Source organism: Atractosteus spatula, unplaced genomic scaffold, assembly GCF_055471065.1.
Source record: "Atractosteus spatula isolate fAtrSpa1 unplaced genomic scaffold, fAtrSpa1.hap1 Scaffold_5, whole genome shotgun sequence".
Taxonomy (NCBI): domain Eukaryota; kingdom Metazoa; phylum Chordata; class Actinopteri; order Semionotiformes; family Lepisosteidae; genus Atractosteus; species Atractosteus spatula.
In genome coordinates, this window is record NW_028296879.1 from 601,632 (window position 1) to 612,500 (window position 10,869).

General features: G+C 60.0%; 5 non-coding genes across 5 annotated transcripts; all 5 read right to left on the reverse strand.

Annotated features, from left to right (window-relative positions):
• Positions 1-3,939: 3,939 nt before the first annotated feature.
• On the reverse strand, positions 3,940-4,130 carry LOC148806695 (U2 spliceosomal RNA). The gene has a single exon (XR_016089494.1). It is a non-coding gene; the product is annotated as a U2 spliceosomal RNA (small nuclear RNA).
• A 791-nt stretch (positions 4,131-4,921) lies between these two features.
• On the reverse strand, positions 4,922-5,112 carry LOC148806696 (U2 spliceosomal RNA). Its single transcript, XR_016089495.1, has one exon. It is a non-coding gene; the product is annotated as a U2 spliceosomal RNA (small nuclear RNA).
• A 795-nt stretch (positions 5,113-5,907) lies between these two features.
• On the reverse strand, positions 5,908-6,095 carry LOC148806697 (U2 spliceosomal RNA). The gene has a single exon (XR_016089588.1). It is a non-coding gene; the product is annotated as a U2 spliceosomal RNA (small nuclear RNA).
• Positions 6,096-9,271: 3,176 nt separating this feature from the next.
• On the reverse strand, positions 9,272-9,462 carry LOC148806698 (U2 spliceosomal RNA). The gene has a single exon (XR_016089496.1). It is a non-coding gene; the product is annotated as a U2 spliceosomal RNA (small nuclear RNA).
• Positions 9,463-10,249: 787 nt separating this feature from the next.
• LOC148806699 (U2 spliceosomal RNA) lies at positions 10,250-10,440 on the reverse strand. The gene has a single exon (XR_016089497.1). It is a non-coding gene; the product is annotated as a U2 spliceosomal RNA (small nuclear RNA).
• Between the last annotated feature and the right edge of the window lie 429 nt (positions 10,441-10,869).

Consider the following 10,869-nt stretch of genomic DNA (forward strand, 5'->3'; position numbering starts at 1 on the left):
GGACCTCATTGAAAACCTGCACTAGGAAAGGCTCCAGCTGACTCCAGAAGGTGCGGTAAAACTCGGTCGGCAGGCCGTCAACGCCAGGGACAGTGCCTTTCTTCAAACCCAGCATTGCCGTTCGGACCTCTGCCCCCGACACTGGACCGACCAGTGCGGATGGGTCTTCTACCGCCGTCTCCACACCCTCCAAGAGCCTGTCCTTAGTGCTCGAGTCGATCTCCTTCTCTGAAAACAAGGCTTCGTAGAATCCTGTGGCGCACCTCAACATCCCGGGTATATCCGTGGCTGCAGTCCCGTCTTCGCGCCGGATGGTGTCGAAAAGACTGCGCTCTTGCTGTCTTCTCACGGCGCTGAAGAACTGGGCCGAGCAGCGTTCTTCTCCTTCCCTCCAGATTCCCTGCAACCTGAAAAGGAAGTCCTGTGCCCGCTGCAGCCACTTGTCCTTAAGCAGGCCTCTGACGTACGCAACTCGTTCGCCATCGAAGGCGCCCCCCTGGTTCAGCTGGCCATACAGTGCCTCAAGCTCCTGCTGGAGTTGGGTGCACTGGCGTTCCTCCAGTCTTCGCCGGATCCAGCAGTATCTTTTGGTAACCGTTGCGATGATGAGTTTACAAGATTCCCACCAGTGCACCGCGGAGCTGAAGAGTGCTCTCCTCTTCTCAAGGTCTCGAAGCACTGCCTCCATCTTCCTTTGGTATCTCGCCTCAAGTAGGACTTGCTTGTTCAGCTTCCAGTATCCGGCCTGGAAGCCGGGGTCCTCGACACCAAAGGAGACTGCCAGCAACTGATGGTCTGAAAACCAGGTGGGGGTCACCTGCCTGCTTAGGACTTTCCACTTTACAGTGGAGAGGATATAATCGAGGCGTCTGAAAATCCCCCGTCCGTTGTCCCAGGTGTGGTGTGCAACGTTATCAAACCCGTCTCGCAATCTGAAATCTGTGATCAAGGACCTCAGCAGGTGAACTCCCTCGCCGTGCGAGTCTCCTAAGTCGACATTGAAGTCGCCGCCCATGATCAGCTCCCTGTTGGTGTATAGCAAGGGCTCCAGATCTCTCAAAAAGGAGCCCTGCTGGCGTCTGTCTGCTGGGGCGTACACACCGATTAGTCTGATCTTCGTCCCCTTCCAGGTGCCATCCACCACCAGCAGACGTCCGGGGATCACTGAGCTGACCATCTGGACGGCGAAGCTTGGCGAGCCACACAGGATACCCACACCGGCAGAGTTCACCCCTCCGACGCTCCACCACGAAGGACCCCTCCTCCACGCCTTCTGGAGGGCCCTCACGTCGTCGAGGTCCTTGAGATGTACTTCTTGGAGGAAACACAGATCCAGATTCTTCTGAGACAGGTATGAAAACACCGCCGTCCGCTTGTCCTTTTGCCTCAAACCCCTCACATTGGCTGTTGCCACCACGAGGGTCATGGTGGCTCTAAGGGGGGGCTGTCACTCTCCATCTCCTCTCCCTGGCCGGGCTCGGGTGAGCTCGCCGCCCCTGCTGTACTCGCAGAGGTGTCACTGTCCGAGGTCTCCATAAAGGCGACCCCCCCCAGGGGGCTGCATTGAAAACCCTGTTCGGGGGTAAGCATGCCGGCCTGGCAGTCCACTATCGGGCTGCCCTCGTCTGTCGCAGCCTGCGCCACCGAGAAGGTGTGGCAGATTGCCGGACCGGACCCCTGTCCGGGAGGCAGAGAGTCCGCGGTGTCATCAGACTCGGAGTCACTCGAGGCTGACTGGGGCGTCTCTTCCACCATCTGTTCCGGGCCTGTCACCTCCTCCCGGTGTTCTCCGTCGTCTCCTCCTTCATCCGTCCTCTTCTTCTTCTCCTGGGTCTCCTTCTGCCGCCTCCCAGCTCGGGACCGTTTCTGCAGTTTCTTTCCTAGGGGGGTAAGAGCTGGTGCCCCCCCCTCCTCTCCCACCGGCCCCGACGCTGCAGATGTTTCTGCCGCCACTAGGGGGCGCGTCCCCCTCACCACATCTGCCCAGCTAGGGTTCCTCACCTCCCGTGAAGTTCCCGGTCGTGCCTCTTCTTCTCCTGCGAGTTCTCCTTGTCCTCCTTCCTGCCCTCCATCCTCCTCCTGCCTTTCCTCCCGGTGCTTACCCCCTTTCCTGTGGGCCTTGCCGCCCTCCGGTCGGTCTTCCTCCTCCCCGTCGGTCTCCTCTGGCCGCTGCACCCAGTCTCGGATCTCCTTCTCCAGGTCCTTGCCCCTCTGGCTGCACTGCCGGAACAAATGCCCCGTGTTCCCACACAGGGAGCACTCCTTTACTGGGCATGCCCGTGTGGAGTGGCCAGTGCGGTGGCACTTCCCACACTCTCCGACAGTGCACGACCCCTCGCGATGTCCAAAGCCACGACACTTCCTGCAAAAATCCGGCTGGTTCCAATAATACAAATACCCCCTACCTGGCCCGATGAAAAAGTTGCCCGGTGGGTGGGCGAAGCCGTCCGGCGACCTTAGATCCTGCCGTAGCTCGACCTGATAGCGGCGCTTCCCAGTCCAGACAGTACGGGTGTCACTGATGACATATGGGCCCTGAAGCACCTCCACGTACCGACGCAAAAAGGTCGTCACATCCTGGTCAGTCAAAAAAGGCTCGAACATGTGGACGACCACCCACCTTTTATTGTCGCCTTGCAGGCCCCCGCACTCATACTCACGCAGTTTCCCGTCCGCCTTCGCTCGTGCACATCTCTCCGCCGCCTCCTTGTGCAGTTTAGCACTGTTGAAGGTGGCATCCATAAATTTCTGTGCCCGGTTCCCCTGCAGACATAAAATATCGCTCGCCTTACATCCCAGAATTCCAAACAGCACTTCGTCTTCGAAAAGCTCACGTCCCGGAGGCTCCGTCTCCGCCTTCCAATGAAAGCGGATGGTCCATCGTACGCTGGGGTTCAGCCCGTCCTTCGTCGCCTCCCCGGGATCCGCAGCCATGACGAAAAGCAGCCTTTCGGCTGCCAAGCAGCCCACGCACCAAAAGTCCCAAGTGAAACGCAAATCCAAAAGTCCGAAATCCAAACGCAAATCCAAGAAAACAGTCCGGGGTCCAAAACGAAACAATCCAGCGGCGTCCTCAGTTGAAAAGTGTTGTCCTCCGATCTCGTCCCTCCCTCGACCTCCGACCTTGGCCAAAAGGCCGAGAAGCGATGCCCGACGCCGGCCTTGGGCGGGCGCGCGGGCGTCCGGCTGGCGCGCAGCGGCGCAGGCCGACGCCTCTGGAGCCCGGTCCGCACGCGGCTGCCGGCCGCCCGGACTCCGCTCTCCCCCTCTCTTGCCTGCCTGCTTGCTCGCCTGCCTGCCCGCCAGTCCCGGGCGGGGGCCCTGCTCTTTGATCTCCTGTCAACGGCCCGACAACGACCGCAGCCGCGGGGGGCGCCAGCCGGCCGGCCTCCTTAGCTTAGGCCCCTCCCACCAGCAGCAGCCGTGCCGAGTGAGCTGCAAGCGAAAGCGGACCGTCGGCACCTGCGGGCAGAGGCAAGGGGCAGCGCTCTCTCGGGAGGGACGGGGACACACACACACCTGCCTGCCTGCCGAAAAAAAGAAAGAAAAGGTGTATATACTAAGTTTTTTGGAGGGAAAACGGCCGGCTGTCGAAAGGGGCCCGCCTGCAAGGACGGGGACACACACACACACACACACACACACACACACACACACACACACACACACACACACACAAGCCACGCCTGCCTCCCTGGAAAAAGGAGGAAAAAACTAAGTTTTTTGGAGGGAAAACGCACGGGAGCCGAAAAGGGGGCCGGCCTGCTTGCCGAGAGAGTCGAGGCGCGGGAAAGTGCACGGAGGGAGCACGGGAACGGGGAGGGGGAGAGAGAGAGACACAGAGACACACAGATGGACGAGAGACGAGACCGGAGAGGAAGGAGCTCCGGTCCACCTCGCTTGCTTGCTAGCTACGTCTGTCTTTTCACCGCTGAGAGAAGGTAGTGCACCGTTCCCGGAGGCGCTGCAATACCGGGCCGATGCGTGGAGAGGACGGAGCAAGCTCCTGATCCAGCTCCCTGTTCCAAAAATCCGTTTAATATGTGGTCCCCCGATGGGGGACGTATCAGATATTAAACTGATAAGAACAGATACTACACTTGATCTTAGCCAAAAGGCCGAGAAGCGATGCCCGACGCCGGCCTTGGGCGGGCGCGCGGGCGTCCGGCTGGCGCGCAGCGGCGCAGGCCGACGCCTCTGGAGCCCGGTCCGCACGCGGCTGCCGGCCGCCCGGACTCCGCTCTCCCCCTCTCTTGCCTGCCTGCTTGCTCGCCTGCCTGCCCGCCAGTCCCGGGCGGGGGCCCTGCTCTTTGATCTCCTGTCAACGGCCCGACAACGACCGCAGCCGCGGGGGGCGCCAGCCGGCCGGCCTCCTTAGCTTAGGCCCCTCCCACCAGCAGCAGCCGTGCCGAGTGAGCTGCAAGCGAAAGCGGACCGTCGGCACCTGCGGGCAGAGGCAAGGGGCAGCGCTCTCTCGGGAGGGACGGGGACACACACACACCTGCCTGCCTGCCGAAAAAAAGAAAGAAAAGGTGTATATACTAAGTTTTTTGGAGGGAAAACGGCCGGCTGTCGAAAGGGGCCCGCCTGCAAGGACGGGGACACACACACACACACACACACACACACACACACACACACACACACACACACACACACAAGCCACGCCTGCCTCCCTGGAAAAAGGAGGAAAAAACTAAGTTTTTTGGAGGGAAAACGCACGGGAGCCGAAAAGGGGGCCGGCCTGCTTGCCGAGAGAGTCGAGGCGCGGGAAAGTGCACGGAGGGAGCACGGGAACGGGGAGGGGGAGAGAGAGAGACACAGAGACACACAGATGGACGAGAGACGAGACCGGAGAGGAAGGAGCTCCGGTCCACCTCGCTTGCTTGCTAGCTACGTCTGTCTTTTCACCGCTGAGAGAAGGTAGTGCACCGTTCCCGGAGGCGCTGCAATACCGGGCCGATGCGTGGAGAGGACGGAGCAAGCTCCTGATCCAGCTCCCTGTTCCAAAAATCCGTTTAATATGTGGTCCCCCGATGGGGGACGTATCAGATATTAAACTGATAAGAACAGATACTACACTTGATCTTAGCCAAAAGGCCGAGAAGCGATGCCCGACGCCGGCCTTGGGCGGGCGCGCGGGCGTCCGGCTGGCGCGCAGCGGCGCAGGCCGACGCCTCTGGAGCCCGGTCCGCACGCGGCTGCCGGCCGCCCGGACTCCGCTCTCCCCCTCTCTTGCCTGCCTGCTTGCTCGCCTGCCTGCCCGCCAGTCCCGGGCGGGGGCCCTGCTCTTTGATCTCCTGTCAACGGCCCGACAACGACCGCAGCCGCGGGGGGCGCCAGCCGGCCGGCCTCCTTAGCTTAGGCCCCTCCCACCAGCAGCAGCCGTGCCGAGTGAGCTGCAAGCGAAAGCGGACCGTCGGCACCTGCGGGCAGAGGCAAGGGGCAGCGCTCTCTCGGGAGGGACGGGGACACACACACACCTGCCTGCCTGCCGAAAAAAAGAAAGAAAAGGTGTATATACTAAGTTTTTTGGAGGGAAAACGGCCGGCTGTCGAAAGGGGCCCGCCTGCAAGGACGGGGACACACACACACACACACACACACACACACACACACACACACACACACACACACACACACACAAGCCACGCCTGCCTCCCTGGAAAAAGGAGGAAAAAACTAAGTTTTTTGGAGGGAAAACGCACGGGAGCCGAAAAGGGGGCCGGCCTGCTTGCCGAGAGAGTCGAGGCGCGGGAAAGTGCACGGAGGGAGCACGGGAACGGGGAGGGGGAGAGAGAGAGACACAGAGACACACAGATGGACGAGAGACGAGACCGGAGAGGAAGGAGCTCCGGTCCACCTCGCTTGCTTGCTAGCTACGTCTGTCTTTTCACCGCTGAGAGAAGGTAGTGCACCGTTCCCGGAGGCGCTGCAATACCGGGCCGATGCGTGGAGAGGACGGAGCAAGCTCCTGATCCAGCTCCCTGTTCCAAAAATCCGTTTAATATGTGGTCCCCCGATGGGGGACGTATCAGATATTAAACTGATAAGAACAGATTTTTTTTTTTTTTTTTTTTTTATTGAAAAACAGTTCATAAAGGTCAAACATTCAACAATCTTCACCAACCATAAACAACACAACCACAAATGTACAAACGAAACAAACCATCCCACAAACCAAACCCCCCATAACAAACCCATACCTCCACCCAGGGTAACACAAACTAACCATCCCGCACAGCATATCCTCATATCATACCACACCCCACCCACGTCAAACCCCCCAAGACATACATAACAAAACAATAACATCCTTCGGCCCTCGCCCACAGTCCAAAATACGTCTCTACCCATACCCTTCCACAAACTGACACCAGAATGCTCCTTCCCTCATATCCATAATCCCGCCCTTCATGCAAATCATCCCGTCCCCTCCGCACCCTTTCCCCCCTTCATCCGCTCTTTCCTCCTTTTCAAAGCTGCATGAAGTTCATTCAACGCCCTAGCACACTCTATCGCCCTATCTCCTGACACCCTCACTGCCGTCACCCGAGACCCCTCAAGTTGATATTCGAACTTTAGAGAGTCATAAAACCTCTCCCGGGAATGCAATTCCGCTATAATGCCCTCGTCACGAACATTACAATCCAATCTACAGGGTACTGTCCAAACGTCAGCACTACACCCCTCATCTACATCCCTGTCCCACGGAGTCTCCTTCCCCTTAGACCATTGAATACGATCTACCCGTGGTATGGCCCAACGGCCTAACACCTTCTGGAATTCTATAGCCCTAGCCTCCCTCCCTTGCCTCGTGTCCCGAACTACTCCAGATCCACCCTCCCCGGGTGTCTCTACTGCCCCTTCACTACTCTCTGCTCCTAGTGATCCCTTACCAATCCCATCACTACTCGTCTGCCCTGTCGCATCCCCCACCTTTGCCTGACCTGGCGTCTCCCTGCCCGAACATTCCATCTCACCGTCCTCCTCCGAATCCTCCACAGCCAACACCTCAAAGGGGTTGGGGTCACCAACACTCATCCTACCCCCCTTAGCCTTACTCCGTTGTTCCTCCCCCTCCGGCTTCCTCTTCGACTTCCGCTTTGCTCTTATCTCCTGCGCCTCCTTCCTTCCTTCTTCCGCAGACATTACTTCTGCCCATGAAACCCCTTCCACTAAACCTTTAGACCCTTCTCCCACCTTCCCTTCATCCTCCTGAACCTTCCCCCCAGAAGCCTCCGCCAAACCCACAACCATCGCCAAAGTCTGCGACAGACTCCCCTCTCCCAGCTCCTCTCCCGGTGTCCCCACAGTTTCTGGCACGATATCCATATCGTCACTCCCCAAACCCTCAACCCGACCAGTCACCTCCTCGTCCCTCGATGTTCCTGCAACCCTGACTGTATCCTGCTTGTCCGTCCCCGGCTGCGCCCTCGAAGGCACTGGCCCCGCTGATGCAGCCTGTGCATATGTTCGAACCTTTCCCGAACACCGATTATACATGTGCCCCTTCTCGCCACATAGATTACACACAGGCTCTTTCTTACAGTTTGCCCCCACATGCCCCTCCTCCCCACACCTTCTACATATTATACATGGACAAGTTGCAACCACATGCCCCTCCTTACCACACCTCCGACAGCCACCTGGCTGACCCGGGTAAAACAGATACCCACGACTCGCACCAATCATAAAATTTGCTGGCGGATGCACCACGGCCCCCCCCAGTCCCGCACTGGCCCGGAAGCGGACTAAGTACCTCCGCCTGCAGTTCCAATAGCCGCCTGCATCAAAAACTTTATGTCCCGGACCCTGTACATCAACAAACCGCTTCAAAAAGAATCGCACCTCTTCCTCCGGCACAAAGGGGTCGAACACATGCACTTGCAATGGCCTCAACTCCCTTTCAAACAGCGGCTCCAAATAAAAAACATTCAGCGGTTCACAATCCTTGATTGCCAATGCCTTCTCCCAAACCTTCCGACAAATCACAGCCGATGCCAAAGTCAGATCCACTGTACCTTTCCCCACAAAGTCCTGGAAACATAAAACATCCTCCACCTTCAAAGAAAAAGTCTCCACCAAAATCCGACGTGCAAACACCGCTCGATCCAAAAAAGTCCGTCCGACCTCCAAATCCCGCAGCACAAACCGCACAGAGTCCCTCATTCGTCCCTCCCGGGACCGAGGGTCTCCCGCCACCATTCCGCCACTCCGCTCGCCCATCGCCGCCTTCCCAGGAACAGGAATCCGTCAACCCGGTATCCTCCGACTCGTCTGCCTCCAACGCTCCCCTCACGCAGCAGTCCTCCGGCCCGGATACACAGCAACTCCAACTCCTCGTCAGCTCCTCGCCAGCTCCTCGTCCGCTCCTCGTCCGCTCCTCCCGTCGCCTTCCCGACCCCCTGGACTAAGACCTCGGAATTGCGGGCTTGCCGGCTTAAACCTTGATCTTAGCCAAAAGGCCGAGAAGCGATGCCCGACGCCGGCCTTGGGCGGGCGCGCGGGCGTCCGGCTGGCGCGCAGCGGCGCAGGCCGACGCCTCTGGAGCCCGGTCCGCACGCGGCTGCCGGCCGCCCGGACTCCGCTCTCCCCCTCTCTTGCCTGCCTGCTTGCTCGCCTGCCTGCCCGCCAGTCCCGGGCGGGGGCCCTGCTCTTTGATCTCCTGTCAACGGCCCGACAACGACCGCAGCCGCGGGGGGCGCCAGCCGGCCGGCCTCCTTAGCTTAGGCCCCTCCCACCAGCAGCAGCCGTGCCGAGTGAGCTGCAAGCGAAAGCGGACCGTCGGCACCTGCGGGCAGAGGCAAGGGGCAGCGCTCTCTCGGGAGGGACGGGGACACACACACACCTGCCTGCCTGCCGAAAAAAAGAAAGAAAAGGTGTATATACTAAGTTTTTTGGAGGGAAAACGGCCGGCTGTCGAAAGGGGCCCGCCTGCAAGGACGGGGACACACACACACACACACACACACACACACACACACACACACACACACACACACACACAAGCCACGCCTGCCTCCCTGGAAAAAGGAGGAAAAAACTAAGTTTTTTGGAGGGAAAACGCACGGGAGCCGAAAAGGGGGCCGGCCTGCTTGCCGAGAGAGTCGAGGCGCGGGAAAGTGCACGGAGGGAGCACGGGAACGGGGAGGGGGAGAGAGAGAGACACAGAGACACACAGATGGACGAGAGACGAGACCGGAGAGGAAGGAGCTCCGGTCCACCTCGCTTGCTTGCTAGCTACGTCTGTCTTTTCACCGCTGAGAGAAGGTAGTGCACCGTTCCCGGAGGCGCTGCAATACCGGGCCGATGCGTGGAGAGGACGGAGCAAGCTCCTGATCCAGCTCCCTGTTCCAAAAATCCGTTTAATATGTGGTCCCCCGATGGGGGACGTATCAGATATTAAACTGATAAGAACAGATACTACACTTGATCTTAGCCAAAAGGCCGAGAAGCGATGCCCGACGCCGGCCTTGGGCGGGCGCGCGGGCGTCCGGCTGGCGCGCAGCGGCGCAGGCCGACGCCTCTGGAGCCCGGTCCGCACGCGGCTGCCGGCCGCCCGGACTCCGCTCTCCCCCTCTCTTGCCTGCCTGCTTGCTCGCCTGCCTGCCCGCCAGTCCCGGGCGGGGGCCCTGCTCTTTGATCTCCTGTCAACGGCCCGACAACGACCGCAGCCGCGGGGGGCGCCAGCCGGCCGGCCTCCTTAGCTTAGGCCCCTCCCACCAGCAGCAGCCGTGCCGAGTGAGCTGCAAGCGAAAGCGGACCGTCGGCACCTGCGGGCAGAGGCAAGGGGCAGCGCTCTCTCGGGAGGGACGGGGACACACACACACCTGCCTGCCTGCCGAAAAAAAGAAAGAAAAGGTGTATATACTAAGTTTTTTGGAGGGAAAACGGCCGGCTGTCGAAAGGGGCCCGCCTGCAAGGACGGGGACACACACACACACACACACACACACACACACACACACACACACACACACACACAAGCCACGCCTGCCTCCCTGGAAAAAGGAGGAAAAAACTAAGTTTTTTGGAGGGAAAACGCACGGGAGCCGAAAAGGGGGCCGGCCTGCTTGCCGAGAGAGTCGAGGCGCGGGAAAGTGCACGGAGGGAGCACGGGAACGGGGAGGGGGAGAGAGAGAGACACAGAGACACACAGATGGACGAGAGACGAGACCGGAGAGGAAGGAGCTCCGGTCCACCTCGCTTGCTTGCTAGCTACGTCTGTCTTTTCACCGCTGAGAGAAGGTAGTGCACCGTTCCCGGAGGCGCTGCAATACCGGGCCGATGCGTGGAGAGGACGGAGCAAGCTCCTGATCCAGCTCCCTGTTCCAAAAATCCGTTTAATATGTGGTCCCCCGATGGGGGACGTATCAGATATTAAACTGATAAGAACAGATACTACACTTGATCTTAGCCAAAAGGCCGAGAAGCGATGCCCGACGCCGGCCTTGGGCGGGCGCGCGGGCGTCCGGCTGGCGCGCAGCGGCGCAGGCCGACGCCTCTGGAGCCCGGTCCGCACGCGGCTGCCGGCCGCCCGGACTCCGCTCTCCCCCTCTCTTGCCTGCCTGCTTGCTCGCCTGCCTGCCCGCCAGTCCCGGGCGGGGGCCCTGCTCTTTGATCTCCTGTCAACGGCCCGACAACGACCGCAGCCGCGGGGGGCGCCAGCCGGCCGGCCTCCTTAGCTTAGGCCCCTCCCACCAGCAGCAGCCGTGCCGAGTGAGCTGCAAGCGAAAGCGGACCGTCGGCACCTGCGGGCAGAGGCAAGGGGCAGCGCTCTCTCGGGAGGGACGGGGACACACACACACCTGCCTGCCTGCCGAAAAAAAGAAAGAAAAGGTGTATATACTAAGTTTTTTGGAGGGA